The sequence below is a fragment of the Watersipora subatra genome, chromosome 7 (genome assembly GCF_963576615.1).
Source record: "Watersipora subatra chromosome 7, tzWatSuba1.1, whole genome shotgun sequence".
NCBI lineage: Eukaryota > Metazoa > Bryozoa > Gymnolaemata > Cheilostomatida > Watersiporidae > Watersipora > Watersipora subatra.
The window spans coordinates 48,390,964-48,416,981 of record NC_088714.1 but is presented as its reverse complement, the minus strand read 5'-3'; the positions used below and the strand labels follow the sequence as shown (position 1 = coordinate 48,416,981).

Below are 26,018 nucleotides of genomic sequence, written 5' to 3'. Positions count from 1 at the left end.
CAGAGGATGATATGTACTCCTTTGAGCTGAGGTTAAGAAAATTAAACAAATTTTTTACGGTAGGTTTTGAGATATTAGTGCTCAAAGTAACAGCATTACGATGATGATGAAATAGACGCGTAATGACAATATACATGGTTTTATTGAATGTGTGAAGTATATTTGTGAAAATATTTCGACAAATAAAGTTGCATGAAAGTGTAAACAGAAATCATCTTTTTCAACTCTGTCCCATTTGAGCTGTTTTGGAAAGGGATTCCGATCTACGGCATTTTCGTGATGGCTGCGATGAACTGTTCGTTTTTGAGCTTTTAAGAGCTTGTAATCACATTTCCACATATTTTGCACCTACAACACAGCAGTGTAAGACATGGTAAATTTTTTGGTACCATATAGCTGTAATGTGAATTTTTTTGCAAGTTAACCTTTAAGCTTTATGTTTAAGTTTATGCAACAGCCATAAACCAAAAGCATTTGCAAAAAGTATTATCCACATAGTTGTCGAAAAATAATTTTTTATCATTAGGTGAGTTAAGAACCACATTTTAAAATGAAAGATGCCTTAATGAAATTTTGTATTAAAGCTGCACATGCCTAGCTCTGGATTTACTCTTTTCAATACCACATGGTACAATAGCTACACTACAATGTATATCTGCCTTAGTATCTTGTTCTACTGTCGCATCTTAAACTAGTCATACATACCCTGGCATTTTCTTTCGTCATTTTCACATCTTGCACAAGGTTTATGTTGACACTTAACACAAACTTCAAGCACCTCCCCTCTATGATGCTGACATATGATCCTTTTGTACGTCCCAGGATGCAGTTGGTAAGTAGATATTGTTATTTCCTGATGCTTGTTGCCAAACAATGAACCATGAATCTTCAACAAAGACATCTATTAACAACAGTATATTATGAGGTTAATATGCATGTAATTTTCATTCCATAGTTTAGAGCTGTCTGAGCGTGCAACGGCTATTTTAATTGGTGTTCACATTGTGAAATTTTAAGTGGTAACTTTGAAACTGTCTTGCTGTGAGATGTGAATAACTTTGTTTTAACTTGGCAGTCTTTTTGTAAGTCGTTTGCTTTGTTAACAGTTTTGAGGAATAAATAAATAAAACAACCAATGCAATTTCATCAAGCTTTGAGCTGATTGGAGGAATATTGCAGATGTCTGATAATATTAGAAGTGCTCAATTTAACTTGAGCTTAGGTCATCAAACATGCCATGCGCTTTTTAGCCTCAAAGTGGCAAATCATACTAATGAGGCAGCCAAAGCCAGATTATTACAAGTTCAAGGCACGCTCGCAACACAAAGATAAATTCTTGTATAATTTATTTTGTGGCTGAATTTTGTAAAATGTGGTGGGTTGCAACTGCAACGACTATGGTACCCTTTGTAAAAATTTTGTGAAGTCATATTGTTGCAAAGATGAATGACTTCATAGTTTATAAAAAAAATGCTGTTACGCAAGAACGATCTGAGCTGACTACTTAGCAGAATGACATTGCAGATCAATATTGACATTGTTCATGCCTAGCGTGAGCCAAGTATTCTCCAGGGCAACGCAGCTTCCGCAACAGGTAACGATAAGATATTTCTGTCAGCAAATTTAGTTCTGGCTATGGCGACAGCAAACAGAAGAGAAAGTCTTTGTCCTTTATTTAGTAAACAATCTGTGTCATGCTATGCTTGCAGTAATACTGCTCACAAGCGCAGCGATGACATGTGTACAGCTATGACTCGTAAGTGTAATGTCTGTCATGATATCGGGCACTATGCTAAGAGCAAACTGTGCAAAAAGCCAAGCCCAATGACACTAGTAATAATGATTTACACACATTTTTTTTCTACAGCGAACAGTCTGATAAGCTATAATCTTTCGCAAAAATAGTTAGTGCAGAAGATCTTGTGTTTTCCTGAATATGAGTTTCAGATAAATATGGGGACTAATTCGCCATTGTTGGCACATGATATGTAAAGAAAGAACTTCTCTGCCAGTTGGTTGAAGCCCTGCAAACCTTTTTGACTATTCAGGTAAGTTGACTTCTATTGCAGGTTGTTTCGAGGTTAAGGTAATGGTTGAAAGCCAGTCGTGTGAAATTATCCTGCATGTAGTAGATGTAGGTGGTCCTCACTGCTAGGTCTAAATGTGCCGAGACCAATTAGTTCTAATCCCACTAGTATCAAGGAATTCAAAGATCATCCTATGTTTATCACAAAACAGGTAACAAAATTACAAAACAAAGTTAGGTGCTCAACCAGTTGTTCAAAAAGATCCATGTTCTATAATCTGAGATGTGTGAAAAGTTCAAAATTGGATTAAAATGTTTTGAGTCGGATGGCGTATAGAAAAGATTGAAAAGCCTCGTGGTTGTTGGCAAAAAAGCTTCTAGTAATATTATAGGGTGTGCACCAACCAATCTACATTTAAGCTTCATGAGAATATTGTGGTATACATCATTCATTATCAAACATCCTGGGGTTGGTTCATAAAATGACAAGTGCCAAGGTATTTTCTACTCCGACTCATTGGTCTGCATGTAACCAGCTACTATTGGATGATGAGTGTTGTGTATTCTATATTTATATTCTATATATATATTGACTATATATGTATGTATGTTTGGACCAGATAGAACCTCTTATGAAACAAACTTAAACGTATTTGTCCAGTTTCTCTTTGTATTGTCAGTCTAGCGTTAAACTATAGTTTAATTTTGTTACAAGTCAACCTTTAAGTATACTTAAAGTTTGACTTGCAACAAAATTCACATTACAGTTATTTGGTATCAAAAGCTTCACCATGTCTTACTCTGCTGTGTTGTAAGTGCCAAATATGTGGAAATGTGATTACAAGCTCTTATAAAAGCTCAAAAACGAAAAGCCACCGTAGATTGGAATCAGTTTATTTCTCTGACGTAGTCATTACATTTGGTTAGTGTTTTGTCACGTGATGTTCTCACGTGAATTGAAAGGCCAATAAAAGGCTCAATATAGCACTAGTTTATAACACACACTTCGGGTTTTGCCGAAGACCCCTTATCAAATATAGATGCTCGCTACTTTACAGTTTTATTTCAACTTGGTCTAATTGTCAAGTCGTAATCTGATCATGTGACCCAATACTTCACAAATAAGTTTTGCAGCACTTTTTGAATATCACAGGTGACCAATAGGCTCGTCATGATTATCAGACAATAATATGTACTCTTTCGAGGTAAGGTTAAAAAATTAGACAAATTTTTATGGTAAGTTATAAGATATCACTGCTAAAAGTGACAGCATTACAATGACGATGAAATAGAAAATAGAGAAAATATTTGTGAAAATATTTCGACGAATAAGGTTGCATGAAAAATTAAACAGAAACTATCTTGTAGATCTAAGTCCCATTTGAGCTGTTTTGAAAAGAGATTCCAATCTACGACGGTTTTGTGATGGCGGCGATTAACTGTTCGTTTTTAGCTTTTAGGAGCTTGTAATCACATTTCCACATTTTTTGCACCTACAACACAGCAGAGTAAGACATAGTGAATCTGTTGATACCAAATAACTGTAATGTAAATTTTGCTACAATTCAACCTTTAATGTGAATATTGAGATGATCAGATGTATAGTTAATAAGGCATACAATAAGTGATTGAAGGCATTTCTATGATGAAAGACAAAGTTTACAGTGAGATGTTCCTTGAAAATGAAACCTAGTCTGATATGCAGTTGTTTCTCAGGCATATTTAGTTGACCAGAACAATTTTACCTTTTAGCGACATTTACCCGCTAGTTGACCAGAAAAGCAAGTAACATGAGGAATTATTAATGTCAAGTGTAACATTAACAAATTAGTATTTCTTTTGTAGAAAATGTGTTTACCCCGAAAAGTAATCTAGAGGGGTTTGTAAGTCATAACAAGTCATGTGTCATCACTCGTGAGTTTGAGGACTTTCTAAAAATCCATGATAACAACCAATATTGCATTTCTACATATTATCCCAGAGCCAAAGGCGAGGTTGAGAGGCTTAGTCACATTCTAAACCAGACTATCCAAAATACCGTTCACAAAGGTCGGAATTAAGATCATTCTATCTGGTGCATAGAACATCCTAAAATTCTATCATGAATGTGTCACCTGGCACTCTTCTGCATGATTGATTCCTGTGTACAAAACTAATGATCAATATTTCCTTGGTGCCATGTAAGAATACAATATGTTTATAAATGGGAAGATGAGTTTCAAATAAACAAAAGGAGTATGCAGATAATGATCATGCTGCTGTTGATTCGAATTCTGATGTAGGTGATGCCATACAAGGTTGTCCATTCAATATTGTCAAAGGTCTCAACTTTCAATTTCTGTGACTGTATAAAACTACGTAGCTTTGTATGTAATACATATGTGCTCACTGATGGTCAGTAAACCAATCATGCATGGCTCGCGTTTTAAATCAACTAGTTCGCCAGAATAGCCGTGCTCATTTGAGACCTGCTTATTTCAATGATTATGTGACATGTTAAGAGGAAAGAAGATGTCATGCTTACTTCTTATTTTGATGTAGTTTAAATGTGTAATTTATTTATTCAGACTTGTGTCTACATTGTAAAAATGCAAGTGGTAATGCTATATTTGACTCAATGTGAGATATAAATAGTCTCATTTTAAATTGGTAATCATAAAGTTTTTTATGTAAATTGTTTGCTTTGCTAACAGCTTTGAGCAAGAAATGAATAAAAAACCAATGCAATTGCACCTACATATTAAAACTGGATTATAGCTGCTTGTAGATACTACAGCTAACAATACACATGTATATGTAATATAACTAAGGTGTACCAAATGTGTCAGTCCACATAGCTTTACAAAATCACATTATTCACTCTTATTCATGTACATGTATATATTATTTAGCACGAGTTAATTCATAACCCAAGAATAATACAAAAACATGTTTATCATGTAAGAGATTAGACAGCGAGTAACTGTAGTTTGTGCAGAAAAGCAAAGGGTTAGTAATAGGCTTCAGCACAACATTACGATTTCTACTGAAAACTGATGTTATTTCCAATATAAAATAGAACCCTTTCTGTCATTGATTTTTATACATATGATTTTTGTCAGTGAGCTAACCATTTGAATAAGCATTGAGTGACTTGATAAGGTCGATTTTCTTTCATGTGTCAAACAAAAATTTTTAGCAAAACACTTCTCATATCTAAAATGTTTCATAATTACAATAGTTCAGATGTAAAAAACCTCTGCAACGAATGACATGAAAACTACATATATGCTTTAAAGCCTGGTTCCCATATACGTCGCAAAGCACCAGTGACAGCGTCACAGGCTATTAGCGGTGAAATGAGAACCGGTAGTTGCCGGCGGCAACGCAATAGTTTAGTGCTGTTCAAGTTTCGCAAAAGGCCGCAGACAAAACTTTCCCGAAATGCACTGTACAGGTGAAAGTCACCATTATAAAAACGGCATGGCGAGCGCATATTTTATTTGATTACGCAATTGTGTTTAGTGATGCAGCTTATATGTGAGCAGATACTGTCGCGCCTAGCGTCGCAAAAGTTTTGTTGCGCAAGTTACCGCCGAAGTCTCGCAATTTATATGGCAACCAGGCTTTAGTTAGCTACACTTGCATTAGCTTAAATTGTTTTAAGTTAATTACTAAAAGTTAATCAAATAACATAGGTTAGTTACCATTTTTCAACTCTTTAACATCCCTCATCAAAAAATCTTCTTAGTTAAATGGAGAAGCGCAGCCATTGCCAATAAAAAATATCAGAAATTGGAAAAAAACAAACCATTAGTTGGCTTTATAAATTGCAACACACAAAATTGAATTATGTCATTCATTCAGCCATGCGAGTTAATAGTTAATAAGATAAATGGTTTAAGCAAGGTTTCTCAGTGGTAGTTTAAATATTCTTCTATTAAAAAGTTAAGAAACCAAGTCCAATAATACCTACAACCTTATTTTTGAATATTTTAGGTGGGTAAAACCTGATAAAAATAAACCATATCAACTTTATAAAACTAATACAATTCTAAAATGGAGTTCATATAAATCAGGACTTATTGAAAAGCAGGGTTGGCCGATTAAAATCAAATGATTCAAATCATTGATTTAAATCATCCTAAAATATCATGTTTTATTTATTTTCTTCAGAACTTTCCCATCTCAAAGGCTGTGATTGTACCATTGATTGTTAGCAGTAAGCAAAGTTTGAAACATTAAAAAGGCTAATTAATAGTTATTAAGTACAAATTTCTTTTGTAAGTGATAAGTGGCCAGGTTCTGGGTGATGTTCCTTTAAGTGCTGGAATGGAGGGGGTGTTTTCAACATTTGGTGTTTTGCATTCCAAGCTTAGGAACAGGCTTGTGTATAAAAGGCAGGGAAACTTGTATTCATTTACAAGGTCCTGAAAACCGCCCCCAAAAAGGAGTCTTATAGAGAGTCTACTGTAAATATGAACTGCACAACTTTTAATAAATTAAAGTGATACGAAGTTGTTTTGTTATGTTATGTTGCTAATGTTTTCATGTGGCATACTTCAACAAAATAAACTAATATTATGTTAGCGATTATGCAAAATGAGCTGGTAATTGATGTTTTCAAAAACATCCTATTTGAATGAAAAAAAATTTTTTTTAAATCATGATTTTTTCTAACCCCGTTGGAAAGTGCCAAAACATCTCTTGATTTTTCTCAATGCTTTCTCAATTTATCACATGTTAATTTTGCTGCATGCCCTGTATAGCAGTAAAACTGGAAAATAGTAGTTCAAAGACTTGAATATTTGATTAGTTAGTTAAGTTATTATTATTAGACTTAGCTAAATATTTGATTATTTAGCTAAGTCAGCATTATTTGCATGCAACAGAAACCGGTGTTGGCAAAAAATGAAAATCGATAAAAATTGCAGTGACAGCAAATTGCATAGGCGTTCAGCATACAGTATTACATTTGATTTCACTTTATTCAATAGCTAAAACAATACCTGCTGATGAGTGTCACACATCTTCACTGCACATTCAATACAGTAGCTGACAGCCACCTGCTCATCACAATTGTCACAGTCACAGGTGAGTGATGTTGGAGTTATGTTATCTTCAGTATTGAGTTTAGCTTTGGGCAGCTCATCAAATGTCTTCATTTCATACTCTGTTCTGTAATAATATTTAGGCCATCACAATCCTCTATTTACAGCTGTAAAGTTGTGTATAATAAATTACCAATAGAGTTACTTTAGATAAGAACTGCATAAGAAGAGGCTATAGCCTCAACATTAAAAGTTCAGAGCGCTTTCCTCTATTAGACTATATATAGTACGAAAAGGAAATATACGATAATATATAATATAGATAAAAACAATAATATATAAAGTACGAAAAGATTTGTGCTTAAAACTTTAAACACGAGGATATATTAGTGTAAAATACCCAGTACACAGTGCAATCATGAAAACATCACTTGCCATAAAAAGCTTTATTTGAACACTGTGGTGCTGTATTTTCAAGCCTTCTCTCATCGTGGCGTTTTATTAGAGATGACTCTCAAATAAAAAGTGGCACTGTATTTTTGACGAGCTCATCAGAATTTTGGGAAGATAAAATTAACCTTTTCATGGGCTAAGCGATGCTAATATCATTTATATTTTGTACTCTTCTTCTCTGTCGGCCTCAGGAGTTTGACGTATATTACAATCAGTTTTGCTAAACCGTTTTTAATATACGTCGAAGTATCACATCGAGTTAAACAAAGGAACTACTATGACTAAAAAATATTAGCTATTTTGATAGTGTGTTTTCAAAGTTTTAAAGAAAAAACTGTAAAGCTTTTGAGTTAGAAAACAGACTTTGATACCTCATAACAATGGATGCCATTACGTTTCTGAACAGTATGCTCATTGTTTATCAAAACTCTTTAAAGTCTCCTCATCAGATTGTAAACCACATTATGAACGATTCTAAAACAATGGATCAGATTATGACCTTAGTTACTTCCAATCAGAGTGAGCTCATTATTAGTACTATTTGTGGGTAATCTTCTGCTGATCAATTTTTATTGTGTGTTTGTGAAGATCAAACAACATCAAGGTGGTGGTCAAATAGAGGTGGAGTTCAATTAAAAAGCAACAGTGCATTTTGCAACCCTTCTCCTACAGTGGTGTTCTATTAGAGGGGATGTTCAAATAAAAGTGGCGTTCAATTAAAGGGTGACACTGTATTTTTAACCCTTCTCCAATAATGGCATTCTATTAAAAGTAGTGTGCAAATAAAAGTGGCCTTCAAATAAAGGTTGTACAATAATTAATAAATATTCTATGAGTTTTTATGTGTTCTAAACAGCTTGCATGCTTTTTGGTAATTCATTTGACAGCTGTAAAAAATTTGAGAACCACATCGTGCCAAATCATCGGCTAGTTTTAGAAACAACCATACAGATATATAGATATTGATTCAGTCAGTCAAGCCAGATTGACAAAAAACATGCTGCTAATCATAGCAACCCTACCAACCACAATATTGACATGGCAGAGTTGAGTTTGCAAAGCAAGATCTTGCAAGTTCAATGTCATGAGGTAGTTAACAAACAATAAATTAACCTTAGTAACTATAATAGTTAACTACAATAACTTTAGTGCACTCTGTGGTTATGATGAAAATGTAGCATTACAATGTACCACGTTCAGAGTTCTTAGTTTCAAGACAGATGTGTTACATAAATGTTGAATCCAACTCATATGAATTTAGCTTACTAAAAACATACTTGAAGGAAGTTATAGTATGCATTTTAGTCAAATTTTAACCAAACATTTTATCACTTATCTGTTTGCGAACCCATTTTTACTATAACGGATGACGCTGAACAATCGCCAAAAATTTAATTTCGAGAGGAAGAATAGTTTATATCGTTTTGCGGAAAACAACTTAGCTTTAGTACGTCAAAGACAAAAAAGTCTTTATGAAACTCGAGGACGAACCCCTAGTACGGCGAGGACAAAAAACTCTATGAAACTCTATCGTGTTTCATAGAGTTAATAGAGTTTTAATTATTATGTCATTTAGCATGTAGAATCAGGAAATGGTGTATAAAGTGTACAGTAAAGGCTTTGAATCGTAAGAGCCTTCGTGAACTTGTGGTTAGACAATTGGATTGCAAACTCATGATTGCAATCACCGCGAGTTCAAATCCAGCAGGTGGTGAGAATTTTAGTTCCAAGATTTTAATAGCTATAGACAGACAGATGACAATCATGGAGAAAACCATAATTTTAGAGGAGGGGAGAATCGGTAAAAGAGTCAGTCAGAGATTAATATCCACATGATTGAAATCTGATACATATATAATTATATGGTTGTCCTCCATGGTTTGAAGACTGTTCTATGTCTTCAATAAATGAGCCTTCGCAAGTGCACAGTTAAATAGAAAAATTCAAGCAGAAAAATTGAAGCCGTCTTCAATATACCATAAAACCTCTAATTGAATGCCACCTTTATTTGAACGTCACCTCTATTTGACTGCCACTATGAGAGAAAAGTTGAAAAATAGAGCGCCACTCTTTATTTGAACACCACCTCCATTTGACCGTCACTTTGATTATCTTTGAATTTTATGGACACATAATATCAAGAGACCAGTAGAAAAGTGTCCACAAAGTCATATTAATCATGAATCGTTTACATTAAAGGTTTAATCTGAAATGGAATCCAATCTACGGCGTTTTCGTGGTGGCTGTGATTAACTGTTCATTTTTTAGCTTTTCAGAGCTTGTAATCACATTTCTACATACTTTGCACCTTCAACACATCAGAGTAAAACATGGTGATTCTGTTGATATCAAATAACTGTAATGTGAATATTGTTGCAAGTCAACCTTTAATCACAATCAATTCTCTCATTGCCCAACTCCAAAGCTTTTTGTTTTTTATCGTTCAAACTTTGAAAGCAACACCATAAAAATAATTAATAACGGTGTCAGGCTAATAGTAGTTCTTTGTATAACACGGTCTTAATACGTTGTAGTACATATATAAAAATTGGTTTATATTTACGATGGTAGATGAACTTTGAAAGCAACGCTATGGAAATAATTTCTAACTGTTATAGGCTAATCGCAGTTCCTTGTTTAATGCAGTGTTAATATTTTGCTGTACATATATAAAAACGGCTTGCAAGTATTAGGCCAAAATATTATGTTTAGCGAGCAAAACCTTTACGTATTGCATTTGTGCCAAGTGCAGCACGTAAAGGTTTTGCTCTGCAAAAAAATTGTTTGGAGGCTAATGTCGACTAGTTCAGCAGTGCGGAAAAAGGAATGAACTCAGAAAACATTGTGAAAAGTATTCAACAACTAAAAGGTGTTCGCTCCAACAAAAGCAACAATCAGAACGCAGCTATCCGAGCAAACAATGGAAATACTTTTGTTAGGATTTGAAAACATTAATTTTTGTTTCTGTGTGTAATATAAGTGTGGTTCATTTATGTAACTTTTTGCTGAATATATATTTGTAGCATTTTGGTAGATTGTCAAAGCTTGTCATAGATTGTCATAGATTTGTAGCATATCATTTGATAGCATCTGATAATCGGTAATCTGATGATAAGATTGATCGACGCCCATAACTCTTCTTCTATTGCACATAAAAGGTTAGTTTTTTTGCTGAAAACTATAGAAAACATATCAATGAGTGCATTGAGCTCTTATGCTACATTGGTAAATATAATATAGAAATATGTTTTCATATTTAAAATGAACTAAAAATTGAAAGTGCCAACAAATTGCAAAGGCCACAAGCTATAATATCAACGCAGCTCAATTGCAAGCAAATGATATCAACTGTTAGAGATATTTCTCGGTTTCTCAATGCATATTTATTAAACAGATCTTTGACAAGTTGGAGGTAATTTAGCAGATTTATTGCATCCAAAAGGTTTAATACTGCTCCACCGGGAAAAGGGAGCAAAATATAGGCAACATTCGCTTCGTCCCTAATAGGGCTAAATTTATCTTTCTAAAATTCTGACGAGCTATTTGAAAAATAAACTGCCAGCCTCTACTTGAACGCCTCCTTCAATTGACCGCCACTATAGAAGAAGGATTTAAAAATAGTGCACCATGGCATTTAATTACAGGTTTAAAGGTAGATTTATCTTATAGATGATTGAGATCTAATACATATACAATTAAATGGTTGTACTCCATAATTTGGAGACTGACCTATATCATCAATAAATGAGCCTGTGAAAGTGTACAATTGAGTAGAAGTCAAACAATGCCATCTTCAATATAGATATTCTTTATAGATGTACCCTTTTAGTGTAATATGATATGCCAGTTTCAGCTACATGTAGGTACACAGCCAGCGATAATAACATTGGATGGTATTATAACCTACATTTTATCAGAATATGTTCTACTTACAGACATGATCTACATCTGACATTTCCATGTATTGAATAGTCTTCCTCTAAACATGTCTTACAAAAGACATGATGACATGGGAGCTCTTTAGGATCATCCATAGAGTTGAACTGTTCATAGCAGTAACCACATCTGTAGTCTTCACTCAATTGAAGATCAGCCATCATGTTGATAGTCTGAAGTTAGTAACAAACTTGTGAGATGAATCTATGGTCAGTGTATAACCATTAAGCAGTGAGTGCTTCTTTTGCTGTATTTCTTGTAAACTGTTTAAAGTAAAATAATAAAGGTTACTATTTAAAAGAGCACAGTTCTTGTCAATAAAAATCAGTATTCCAAATTTATCTTGGTAACATTTACTTATATCACATTAATAATTCACTCACAATCAAATCATTTGTTAGTGTTATATGGAGCTGCATGACACAAGTAAACAACCTACTGGTGTACCTATTTGCTGAGAGAAAACAGTAGTTAATTTTTACTTATGAGTTTAACTAAAGGTATTGTGTATCTCACTTCTCCTAAAAGATCTCTCTTATTTTATGGTTCAGCTTATACTTTATTGTATAACTGTTTCCTTACAGTAACAATACATAATATATTCATTGCAAGTACCAAAACATTTAAATAACAAAAATTATTTGAATGGCCTTTCTAAAAAAGATGATGGAGGGTAAAGCACAAGCTTTAAATATAGTTGCACTGATTCCCTTATATAACCTAATAGCGGGGACTAAGAATTAAAGCGGGGACAAGAATTATAAGGCACCCGCTTCTTTGGACTCACAAGTAGAAAACTACCCTAAAAGTAGAGAAAGATTATTTGTTGATTGTTTGTTTTATTACCAACTCTTTTTCCATAATAGCTTGAGGCATCAAAAAAATGTAGCCAAATTTTTACATCAAGTATTTACTTGTAAATAGAGTTTGTTTTTTTCAAAAATGACTACCGTTTTGACCTACAAATTTCAACTACTCGTAAACACCAATCATATGTTGAGTTGGCTTCTGCTTGTTTATATAAACAGTTTTATTTGCACTGGAGAGGCAGTCGAGACTTGGCTAGTATCATTGGTGAGACATACTATGATATCACAATAAATTTATTCAAGTACAACACATATTCTTTTGCCCAGGGGTGGGGCAGTCTCTAAAACAGACACCATGTGCACACCTAGGTTTGGAATTGGACCCATAGCCCAATTTCCTAGGGTTTGAGCAAATGACCCATAGCCCATCAAACATTATTTCACAATTAACCCTTTTAAAGTTACATGTTTTATAGTCACAATAGCACACAGTTTTACACTCTTATTACTGCATTTACAGAAAAAGGCTACATGAACGGATTACCAGTAAAATGTGAATAGAAATACACAAATAAGATTTTCTTTACGCCAAGCGCAATTAGCCAAATCAGCCAATCAGCTCCGTAAACATAAATCTTTGCTCTTTTCAATATGGGGCGGTATTTGCTTTCACACGAAGGACCTTAGTATGTTTCCGCTATCGCCCTGTCAGAAACTGCCATCAACGTTGGTAGTAGCAGTGAAAATTTAATATCTCTATTTAAATTGATTACGACAGTTTACTATTATGGATTACATAATTCATTATAATCAAGTTCTATTACTAACGAACCCCATGGACCCATACCACATTTATGTATCTAGTTTACTGAAATATACCCATAACACCTTTAATGTGATGACTAGGATAATATACCCCTTAGGACGTAAAATTTGGTGTGAACATGGTGCCTGTTTTAGAGAATGTCTCACCACTGCGTACTATTGTAACCTAGTCAGCTTGGCTTAAAAGGTGTGCTAGAATATACAGTCTGCTATCGGTTGTAGTATATAGAGTCTGATTTATCGGCTCTTGTTGGGGTTGCATTGGTATATACACGGCTTGCTATCGTCTGTGTGATAGCAAGTCGGTATTAGCGGCTTTTACGCTGGTAGTGACAGAAGTATAGTTAAATTGAAGGTGCCTAAGCTACTTTACCCAAGCCTGAGTTCCAGCTTGGCCTGGTTCGCGGGCTGTCCTGATTTTACTTCACCCCCTGTATCTCTAGCATAAAGAGACAATGCATTTGTAATTCCTCATTTCGCAAAAAGAGTCAAAGAAATAGAGATGTCATCTATTACCTAGAAAAGATAGTCTTTTAAGTTAATGATCGACTAAATAAAATTGTTTATACGCACATGTAAAGAATGTCACACTCAGCCATGTTAAGTGTATGTCTGCTCATATTTTATCAAAAAAGGACTAACGACAATCTTGTTTAAATAAATAGCACGAAAACTAAACATATTCTGTGTTTCCACTGTACTAATGGTGTTGAGTATTATCTTCTGATCAGGAACTATAGAAAATGTTTAAATATATTTAGATTGTCTGTTACACAATTTCCTTTCACCCTTACGCATCATTTATATACTTTGCAGCTTGTGATATACGTTATGTCAATCGACGGTCAATTTAAATGGTGAAATAGATATTAAAACGGTGAAATAGACAGGCTCAGTCGTCTTTTTGGAGACAAAAAGAAACTAGACATTCTTACTTTGCAGCCTGAGATCCTTTTTACATTTTTACTTCTACTTATATCGATATCGCAAAACGAATAAATCGTTGGCAACGTATTAGATGATCCTAGTTGTCGTCCAGGTTACGGCCAGTGTCATATAGTCCCTGTACGCCACTGGTTACGGCCTGATTATTGGTATCCGTACGCCGAACGCGGAGTACAGCTGTTTGTGTACGAGTGACGACCCTATCTTTTTCTGTTAACGTCTTGCGACCAGGTTCACTAACTATCGAGTCTAATATGACCATTTCTGTTTGTCTGAAACTCGCAAGGCGTTGACGGCCAGCCTCATTATTTTCGCCTTGAACATACACAAATAGTACAATTTAGAAATTTTTTGTGAGTATTCTTGATCGTGCAGCAGTTTCACTCAATTAATTTGTAATTAACTCAGACTATATAAGTTATTTAAACGAGCATACTTTTCGTCTTTGACGTAGTGTATTTATCATCAGACCTGCCAACCCAAGAGTGTGTCAATGCGTGAGATTTGGTTTTGGGGCAATTGATGCATCAATGATAGTATATATAAAATTGCGGAAATTGGGGCAAAAATCTCACACATTTTCATTTTTTCTTTGGAGTGATTGCGTGAGTCTCACGCCCAATGCGTGATAGTTGGCAAGTATGTTTATCATATAGTTTTTTTAAAAACGATTATCGTTGCAGTTGATTTGACTTCAGAACCTGTGCTGCTAGGTTGGATTTGCACATTAGAATTTCATAGCAAAACTCTACAAATGTCAAGGGAGAAATTTTGTATATTTCAACTATATAGAAATTTAAATATTTGTTTATAAATATTTAATTTATTTAATAACTATTCAAATAATGATATGAAATGTTTTTTTTTGTATTTCTTTGTCAAGGGAGAAATGTTTGATTATTTTGATTTAACAAAATTAAATTAGTTATTTAATTTTTTTGTAAGAACTATTTTATATTTGGTTATAATATTTGAACAATAACAATAAGATGTATTGTTTTTATGTTTTTCCTCTGAGTGTAATAATATTATGGTTCTGTGGTTCTATGTGTAATGGTTATCCTCGGGAGCTTGAGTTCAATTTCTCCCAAGACAAATTTTGACAGCAGAAAAAGTGGCACTTCTGCCCAACAAAAATCAGACTGCTGCTATGAGGTCAAATTGAAATAACAACTCAATCAATGAAAATGAGTACTCCTATAGTTCTCCTAGCAGTTTTTTTTGACAATAACGCGCTATTGCAATGATGAGCCCAAGTATCAAGGTTCACAACAAGTAGTATGGAGATTGCTAGGCCTACTACTGCTTGTAGGCAATTATCTAATAAACAACAAAAATGTGCCAGTGGTTTGTTTTCAAGTGTTTGTGAACTCTATTTCCTTTAGAAGATCAGAAATAACAGTAATTCTGTCAATACTAACTAGCCAAAGCAAACAACAATACGCTTGTATAATTAGCCCTATTAGTTATGGCCTTTTCTAAGTTCAATAATTACGTGTCTGCAAGGCTTGTAGTGATGTGGCGTGTAGTGATGGCTCCTTCTGCTGGCAGGGGGGCTGAACAAATTCTATTTTTTCAGGGCTTTGTAGTTGCCTGGCTTCTCACCTCTTTGGGTAAATTGTATCCGCTATATGTTTCCTCTTCAATGGGTCTATCTTCTGCAGGCTGTCTGCTACAGGCTCCTATGGCTTATATTAGCCTCTCTCTATGCGGCCTTTTTTGCTGCTTGGCTCGCTCCCAAGTTGATGTCTCTGGCTCGCTGCCAGATGCGCTCTGGCTCGCTGCCAGATGAGCTCTGGCTCGCTGCCAGATCCTGTCTCTAGCTCACTGCCAGATGCGCTCTCGCTCGTGGCCAGTCCTGTCTCTTTTGGCTTGCTGTCAGGTTTTCCTTATATACTTATTCTCGGATTAGTGTCAAATGTCACTGGATTCTTACAAATATTTCGTTATGTCTATTTCTAGTGTCTTCGATGTCAGTCAGCGTTCCTTTCTGACATTTAATATCTGACGCCTTGACAGTTGACATCTTATGGGGTTTCATGATGATGCGATACGCTCAAGAATTAGACTAAATCAATAATTTGTACAAGATTGCCATAACCTGAAAACTGACAATAGCTGATTTATATAAATTGGATTTTGCTATAATACTCATCCCGAGGCAGTTCTAATTATTCATACATAAAGCGAATGCATGCATAGTTATATTATGATTTTATAAAGTCATACTATCTATAATAAATGATGTTATAAGCTATATCTATAAAATTTGTTGTAAGCAATCGATTCGTTTATGACTGGTCGTCGGTTCGATGTATGTATGTCCTTGTTTGTGCTTGTCCCTGTAATTTATTAGTATATGGCTATACATCTTCTTCATGTGTAGTATAGAGAAATCATATATAGTCAAGCTTGTTAATATCTCTTCATCAACTGTAATGGTTAGATGGCTACTATGCTTGATACATGAGAGCATATAGGTGCTAGGCCAAAGTCCTTTTTGGAAAAATGTGGTGGCAAGGTCATGGACATAAGTGAAAATTGCCTACTAAGGGCATTTTTTTATGGAGAGTTCAAATATAGTGAGATACTGCGTGAAAAATCTTCACAAAGGGTAGTTTTTTGTATTTGAGGATTTGGGGAAACAACTCCAACGAATAATGGAGTTATATTCCCCTATACACAAAATCGAGCAATCCTATTGGACAGTACTGATTTTAGCGATTCAACTGCACATTTATAATGTGAATTTCCTGCAATAACATCAGACAGCTAACTTGTAACTACATCATGTATTAAGCTTTATCTTGTTATTATTATTATTACTTGGTGCTTTTGATTCAACAATTTTCTCAACATGTGCTAGCCATGGAGTGCTGCTGTCATCTCCTATCAAATGTAGTAAACAAACTTCACATTCACCTAGTGCCTACGGAATAGCCTACGGAGATCATCATCGCATTAACGACAGTATAATATCTTAGTTAGTGTTGCTTGTTTATATAATCTATGCTTGTAGGCACTGATGCTGCCTAGGAATCAAATTGACCATTTTAATCCTATTTTGTGCATTTTTAGCTAAGCTAAAGAGATTCATAGCTCTTGCATTGCCATTTTGCAATAAATTGTATTTTTGTTTATGTTATAGCCAACAGTATATAAACTCTGCTGATTTGTACTAAGCAATTTTTATACCAAGATACTCTGCTAGTTGGCAGCATGTAGTTTTTAATATTTACACTTTATCAACAGTCATAGCTTGACATACAAGTGATCAAGTCTTTTTACTGCCTTACCTGGGTGGAAGGCCAAAGAGGTATGCAATTTATATTATAAGCAATCATTCATGTAATTATTGTAACATTTTCATATTATAGAACATATATATTTTATTGATTTTATATTGGTTGGAAGTGTGCAAATTGCCTACAGATATAAGCTTCTACAAACACATGCCAAAATATTTTACGTCATTATGTTAAGCTTTTATTTTAGTTTTCGCGGTTTGAGTTTCAAATAAGCAATATGAACCTGAATCAGTTGGACTCAGTTCTTTAACCCTGTGAGGACAGTACATCAATATAGGAATATCAAAAAATTGACTGGCAAAACATTAGAGAATTTTTAAAAGTGCCTAGAAATATGGCAATCTTCAGAAAAACAGCCAGAATAAAGTTTGGCCTCTATGGTGCCCCCTATAATTGTGTGTGCTTACAATCAAAAGGCCTGTTACTCTAGATTTACTGATAAAAAAAGTTAGCCAATGCACAGAAAAGGGCAAAAGCTGTCGTACATGTGAGGGGTGTTTGTTCTCAACAAAGAATTGTTCATCAAATTCACTGGTTTATACACATGTTAATGTTGTTTGCATTGCTTGTTTTTTTACCTTACTCCCTTAACCAAACAAAACTGTAATTAGAACCCAAACAAACAAAGGAATTTTGGTTAGCATGATCAGAAGGACAATGAAGATCACATTAGCATACTGATGAAACTATAACCCTGTTATGTTTTAAAGACATTAGAAAGTCAGATACCCTTAACATCTTCTTCTGACACTGATCCTCCAGTGAGGAAAAAACTACGCTCACATTCAGATGTCAAGGCTAGTTGCTTGACCAGACGTGTGCTGCCTGCAATATGTGTCATATCCAAGAAGAAGGATAATTTCTTCTATAAGAAGAGACACGGTACTCGAAGAGACAAACTAATAAAGGCAGAAACAAAAGAAGCAGGTATCAACGATTAATTGGCTTGTACTATGTAGCTTCTTCTCTTTGGACCACTATTTATATTTACATGCAAAATAGAACTAATTTGATATATGGTCCCAGTTAGCCTAGTTTCATTTATATACTCTGTTGAAACTACATTCTAGACAAGCTGAAGCAAGTTGCGGAGAGGTTACTGACAACAATATATCTGTACATTTTGGTGTTGGTGATGCAGTGTCAATAGAAATTATGTATCACGAGCATTGTTACAAGCTTTTTATAAGGAGAGGTCTACCCATAAACATAGCTGATGCTGACAGGTTGGTCATTTCGTTGTCAACTCACCTGTTACATACTGTATACAATATAAAAGTTACGTCTCTGTGGTTACTGCAACAGGCAACAGTGTTGTTTCAAATTGTCATCATTGATTTTTTGGGAGACACAGCTTTTACATAATTCCCTAAATTGGTTTATCTATTTTGCACAAAATTGCATGCTTGTAGTCTGCTAATTTATCATCTTTTTACAGATAGTCACTACAACCAGGAAACCTTGCAAAATTGTGGCAGCTTTAATCTCATGGTATATTGTTTTGTGTGTAAACATATAACAATAGCAATCAACACCTAACACTTGTGTGGCTATTCATGAAAATGGTTATGGCTTTCATACTATGAAACAGTGTAGGATAGTGAACTAGTACAAACAGTACACTGCTTATTCTTTCTTAACCTGCTTTTCCATTGATACTGTTTTTTGTATGTTGCACCCCTTATACTATGGAATATACTATCACTACTGTTGTTAGCTCCTGGTAATCATGTCAAATGATGTTTTGATTTTTGTGTCTTGTTATTAGATCTCGATCTGGCCTTACTGATAATACTACCAATGAGCTACATCCACAGTTTTGTGCAGAACTTCTCCAAAAAGTTATCATCTCAAAGGAGTGCTTTGCCGTGACAGACCTGCTTGCACTCCACAAAAGCTTCACTGATAAAAAAGAGTATCAAAATCAGCTAACGCATGTGTGGCTGGTTAATGTTCATGGACTACTGTGACTTCTAATGTAATTTGTGTGTTGATGTATGCCACTAAAAAATTACACTTTTTTCATACAGGACGTCAAAACTGAAGACGCTACTCAAAAAGCAGTTCACTGAACTAATCTTCGAGCAACCTAAATCCCGCAAAACCTCAGAGTTCGTCTACGCTACAGGTGTGAAATTTGCAGACATCATGTCCAATTCAAAATAGACGACGACAGCGATTGCAGTTTGGAAGAAATATATATCAACACTGATGGTTCTAAGCTAAGTCATGCAAGTGTGTCACTAAAGAACTCAATAGACAATCATAAGTATAAAACATCATTCCCACCCAGTGCTTCAAACACAACTTTGGACCAGTTTTACGCTGCAGGTCCGGCAGAGCTTTTTAATTTCTTAGCTGTTATCTCAGGCCTTGTTAAAGATATAGCCGATTTCTCTGAATATAGTTTTATCAGGTCTGACTATGCAACAAAGCTTTTCAGTATATGTCAGGACATCATGTCATGCTGCGAAGGGAAGGAATCCTTGTCCAAAATCTATGGTATTGGGAATAGCAGTTAGAACCATAGCTGGTTCCGCAGATCTTGTGTCCTTGCTAAATAACTACAGACACTGTGTGAACAACGAGACTATTTACAGAGCTGAGACCAGCAATGCCCAGAGAGAAGTAGACAAAGACTCCATGGTTCCTCAAGAACATGTTTTACATAGTCCCATAACCTTAGTGTATGACAACATAGACATCAACGAAGAAACACAAACTGGAGAGGGAACAACTCATAAAGTAAATGGTATCATATTCCAAAACAGAAGTAAAAGGTATATTCCAAAACAGCTATGTATCCGTTCCTGTACAACGTACAACATCAACACCTGTATCAAAGACAGATCGCTTATTGAAAGCCTCAGAAAAGCCTTGTCTACCACCATACATATTAGGAAAACGCTCAGGTCTCCCTCTAATGAAAAACCATGTTCGATTACAGTCACATTCTGAAAACTTGGAGAGCCTTCAGGTATCCCTGCTGAAGGAGTTTACTTTTGTCGCAGCTAAAATGCACCATCAACTGCAAGATGCTGACAACACTGACTTACATCTCAGACCCAATGATGTAGTGGTGCTGTTGTACGCTGTGTTAGTTGTGTAAATGTAGTTTTGTATGTACCATAATTAATAATATGTATCTGCAAAATCAACAAGCAACGGGCGTTGTGTGTAATGGAGTACATTACCAGAGTTATCCCCCCTATGATTTATTGTCAAATTGTCACACTAAGCTTTTGAACAAATTATGATACTTTCAACTGGATATCTGAATGCCCAAATGATTTCCATGCTCACTGGTTGCTGTAATCTAATCAGATTTTTACCTCATATAGCTTAGTTCTCCTTCAGCGGCTGATAGCTGTTTTGGGCCAAAAAGTGAAAGATTTTTTATGCTGTACTTACCAGTTTTGGCCAGAATTGGCTAAAAATTGTTTTATAACATCATCAGACAATATATTATTATCAATTATATGCACCAATTATAACAAAGAAAATAGTTCTTAAAATTGATTTATGAGTCTCAAAAGGTCAAAATTTTGGCGAAAATGGATAAAAATGCACTTGAGGGTCATGTTCGGGAGCCATTTAGAGGTACATGTAAAGATTTTAGCCGCAGTATTTCTGCATTTTCCAACAGTTCAGGTCTTAAAAGTACTAGACACAAATTTTCATGTAAGACCAAGACCTTGCCACAAAAACTAGATTTTTGAGCACTTTTAGCCTATTGGCCTAGCACCTAATAGGGGTAATACATCAATTATTACGCTGTTTGTAGCAGTGGGAAGAGATTGCCATTAGTCTTAGTTTTTCCAAGTTTCCTATGCCGGCGTTACCTGTCAAACAATTTGCTTATAAATTGTTTTGACAAGCACTGTTGTAGCAAGCCTTCCAACACGAATGCAGTCCTTTCTCGGCAGCCTGACACGCTGACCTGTCAGAGCTTCTAATGCTGATGCATTCCAAGCTTGGCCATTTATCACGCTTCTGTTTTAGCATTGCAATATTCGCGACGCCAATTTTAGCGTGATTGCTGCTTACTGCAAACTTTCTAACCTTGACACAAACATTACAGAAATTTGTAATATGCAATTGTAAACTGTGATCGTGCCATTTGTGTCTAAAACATAAAATATACATTTTGGCTAATGTTGTGGATATAGAAAACAGGTAACCTTCATAGAAAAATATAAATCTAGCTTTTCAAGTATAAAATGTGGCGTTTCTCATGGTTCTATTCTGGGTCCAACCTTATTCTTAGTCAGTAAGTCACTATCTAAAAAGTGGCCTAAAATTGAGTTCAGCTCCAGTTACATGGATATACACAATTTAAATGGTTTCTTGGTCAGAAAACCTGAATTTTTCAAATCTGGGTAGTAACTCGCTCCAAACCGGCATGGTAGCCGGGAAATCAGGGGTGTATAACAATACGGACAAACCACCTTCATTACATATCATTACATCTTTCAAAATCAAACTGAGCATTAAATTTTCATAAGTTTATTGACTGTACACTCATATCTTTCAAATGAAAGTATAACTAAAGATTTTGATTTTGAAAAAATCCCAGGGGTGGATAGAAATGCCCGCTTGCTGGCATATGCCTTGCGAATTATCAAACAAGTTAAAAAACATTGGTGGTTTATTTGTTTGATTATCTACTGGTCTAAGGAAAAGTTAAAACTAGATTATGTTGGAACAAATGAAGAAAATAATGGATTCAAATACACCAGAACTGAAATTTGCCATCAAAGTCTTCATCCTCTTGGATTTCTCTTTCATCGTTTTCATCTCTTCCAACCTTATTCTCACAGTGACAACACCGACAGAACTCGGTGCATTTTAGGTTCTGCTTATAGCAGCCACATTGTCCAGACTGACATTTACTAGCCTTACATGAGCAAAAGACACTGAGTACTTGAGTACTTCCTCACTCTGTGTGAGGTACCATTTTTGCAGAGCTCCTAGACAAAAAGTATGATGATCAGTTTGTAAACTACTTATTATTGGCAAACCAACAGTTCTTTGAGCAATTTAGGATATTCTTGGCTGCAAGTCATTATTAAATCATGTTTGGTTTTTTTCACAAAGAGAACATCTTCCCGAATAAACTAATGAACAATCCATTACTGGCTCTATGTATTGATCATGCATACCTCTCGACATCAGGGGCATCATCATACTTATTGTGGAGCTCTCTTAGCTGAGTCATTGATAAGATCTACTTCATGGTAACTAATCGATAAGTGATCACTTCCCGGCAGAAGGTAGGGCTGAGTCGTGTCTCCAGGTTACTAAAAAAATAAGTAAAACATTATTACAAATGCATATGGCCCAGGGCTGATACTCCACCCTTAAAGGCCCATTAGGTGCGGCCCAAAATCCCGTTTTAGGGGGGTTTTCAGACCATGGGGCACTGTCAGTAAATTTGCTACTTTAGGGGGGGTTTCCACAACCATGCCAGTAAAAGGGTCCATGCTCATTAAGGTTTTATTCAGCCCAAGTAATACCAAGAAATTGTACCGAAATTCCAGTCTTCAGTTTAATGCAGATTGCTGCTTGCTTGCTGACGGGGAAAGGAAGGGAAGAGAGACAGTCGACAGTGCATCATCTTAGCAACCCTTTAGCAATATACTCAGATTGAATAATATATTTATTTCATTGATAGCCATTATGATTTCCTTTGTAAATGAAAATGATGATCTGATGGTTGATGTTTGGAATCAGTTTTATCAACCCTTTTGCAGGCATAGCGACATTTTTTCGTTTTGCGATACTTATGTTAGTGGGCAGAGCTACTATTATGTCGCCGTACGAACGGTTTTTATAAATTGATTTATGGTTAGCTAATTGCCTTTTTTTGTTTAATTTTCTTACCAATAGTAAACTAAAATAGCAACAATTATTAGCAACAGATTAGCAACAAAAAATAAGCCGTTTTCAGAAGAAAAAACGATCGTTTTTGCAATACTAAACAAACGAAAAATCCGAAATAAAAACGTATTTAAATGAAATTGAGAATTTTGTTTGTAGCTTTTTTTTGTTTTATTAATGCATGGATCATATGGGATGTTTAGCGGGGCGTGGAACCTGGGAACTCTAGAGAACTCCCAGTGTTTAGGGAGTGTATTTCAAATTGACCAACCAGGTGATTGGGGGTACAATATCCAAATTCAAATTGAACAACCAGGTGATTGGGGGTACAATATCCAAGTCTGGGCCTATCCAGGTGGGTGTTTCTTTCAGAGTATCAGCCCTGGGGCATATGGTACTGTTTGTCGCAATAGGTTTCCATATACCATTATGTTCAGATAGCATGTACTGTAATTCATAAGAAGGTGCTCCCTCAGCAAGGAAGCGATCATCAATTTTATATTGTTTGGAAGGACAACAGTCCAGCATAGGCCGTGTTAAGATGTTTTTCCAATTTCACATACACAGACAGGATGAAAGTGTATTAGGTGTTTGATTATGCATCCTGTTTTGCAAAAGAAATAGCCACACTTCACACAATCTATGTATTGTGCAGTATTACATATATTAGGTTTTACCTGATTGAATAAAGATTCACTGAAAAGAAACAGAGTATAATAGCTGAATCATGGCATGTTATAAATAATTTAAATTCTACATATTAAGTATTGATGTAAATCACAATTTACACACTTTGCGTATTTCATTTGGTGCCTTGCTAAAATCTAAGTATATGACGGACATCTCATATTAGTTTGTACTCTGGTTTTGGTTGATATTAGACGATGGGAGCAGTTATGTACAGAACATCAAGCAATAATGTTCATATTCACACAAATAACCATGTACAGTGATTACACCAATCGGCCGTGTCTTGTGTGTGGGAGTTGCACAAGGATTTCAGCCTAGGGTATTGGTAGTAACACTGTCTGTTGTAACACATCTCCTGAGCGACGGCGTCAGCAGAGAGAAAATGTACCAGGAGGCTATGATCAGCTCTTAGCTCATCAGCTTGTTCTATTTTACCTTGTAAAAACAAACATAACAATTCAACAAATCATCACAAATGCTAGATTAATTAGTTTCTACTGTAGACCATGGTTGTGATAAAGATAATGCCGAGGTTACCTAACTTACCAGCATCGTTGGCCTCTGCCCTTAGTAGACCATATCTGATGCGCTTACCAGCTTTCTTAGTCTAGGGGCGGATCTACTGTTGTGCATATGGTGCAAAATGCAACACCCTAATTGTGGCAAAAAATATAAAAAAAGATTTAAAATCCTTCAAGAATCGAGTGAATTACATATCACTGAGAACTTGCTTTAGGAGGAAATGGCCTAGTAGGGCTCGTTATAACGATCAAGTTTTAATAACCTTGACCTGAATTTGTTTAGCTTATAAACAAATGAAGATGGTTCTAATAGACATCCCCACTCGAGCCACAACTTTTTTCAAAGAAGCACTACAAGCAATTTTAAAAGCAAAATGTCTCAGAAAAAAGGCCAAAAACGAACTCTGGATCATTTCTTTCAACAACAAAAAACAAATTCCAAAAAGTATGCCCTACTATGTCTGTTTTATAAGAGCATCGTTCACTTATTTCTGCAAAGCCAAACCAAATGGCTGTTGAGGTTTTGGGATTAATTTTGTCTTGATTTTATTTTATTGCACAAATGTTTGTTAACTTTTTGTTTACATGTAATCTTAATATACATAGTATAATAAACATTATAAAACACCAATTTAATTAATCATATCTAATGTCAATTTTTACCTCTAAACTTGTTGTTTGCTACAAACAAATGATTACACTTTTTTGGGCTCCAACACACCTCTCCTTCATTCTAAGATGCCTAAATTTAAAAATGTTCCGCTAAGGCTGGCCAGGCAAGGGGTGGCCCCACATACCTCCTCCCACCCTAGATATATTACGCAAATTTTGCATCACCCACTTTTTTCCTAGATCTCCCCTGTAGTCCACCGCTCCTTTTTTCCACAAATAACACAGTTTGTGTAGCGTTGTTTCAGCTCTTATTGAAGATGAAGAGCGCAGTTGTTTAGTAGTTGGCTTAGGATCTTCATTCTCATGTGTTACAATCTTGAAAGAAACGTACCAATAGATTGTAACCAGATACATGCATTCATACATATCATTCAGAGTTGTCTGGACAACAGTGAAAGCCTAGCTCAAAGTTTGTAATTTTAATTCAATGAATGGAATTTAAAATTTTTAAAACATCATTAGGTACTGGAGGTGAGCTTAGAATTATAAGATTACTTACATTTGACTGTTGTACTGATTTGAGCTTTGCTAAGCTGGTTATCCTTACATAACAGGTTTGGTGAATGAAAGGCAGCTCAGCTTTGCTACCAGTAGATTTATCAACAACATCATCATAAGTATAAGAATGTATAAATTCCTTGAACAGAGTTTTTTTTTATCTTTATTAGTAACTACCCAGGCTTTGGCATACTTCAGCAACTTATCATAGCATTGCTGACTCAGTTATTTGTGTAGATTTCTTTGGCTAGTGCTTTGGAAGGAGCAGCAACAAATCATAATGCTGATTATCTTACTCAGAAATCAAAAACATGTCGATTGGAACTCAATTTCTCAAGATAAATAAATGCTAGAACTACACACACTGTGTTCACACTTAAACGACCTTGCGCCCTGAACCAATCAAATGGCCGAAATTCTTTTGG

General features: G+C 35.2%; 1 protein-coding gene and 1 long non-coding RNA gene across 2 annotated transcripts in view; one reads left to right on the top strand and one right to left on the bottom strand.

Moving 5' to 3' along the window:
• The window catches only part of LOC137400843 (tripartite motif-containing protein 59-like), a 135,249-nt gene that overhangs the window by 1,919 nt on the left and 107,312 nt on the right, over nt 1-26,018 (bottom strand). The gene's annotated exons all lie outside the window — the stretch shown is intronic.
• Nucleotides 14,305-16,281, top strand: LOC137401210 (uncharacterized). Its single transcript, XR_010979299.1, has 2 exons — nt 14,305-14,377; nt 15,987-16,281. It is a non-coding gene; the product is annotated as an uncharacterized lncRNA (long non-coding RNA).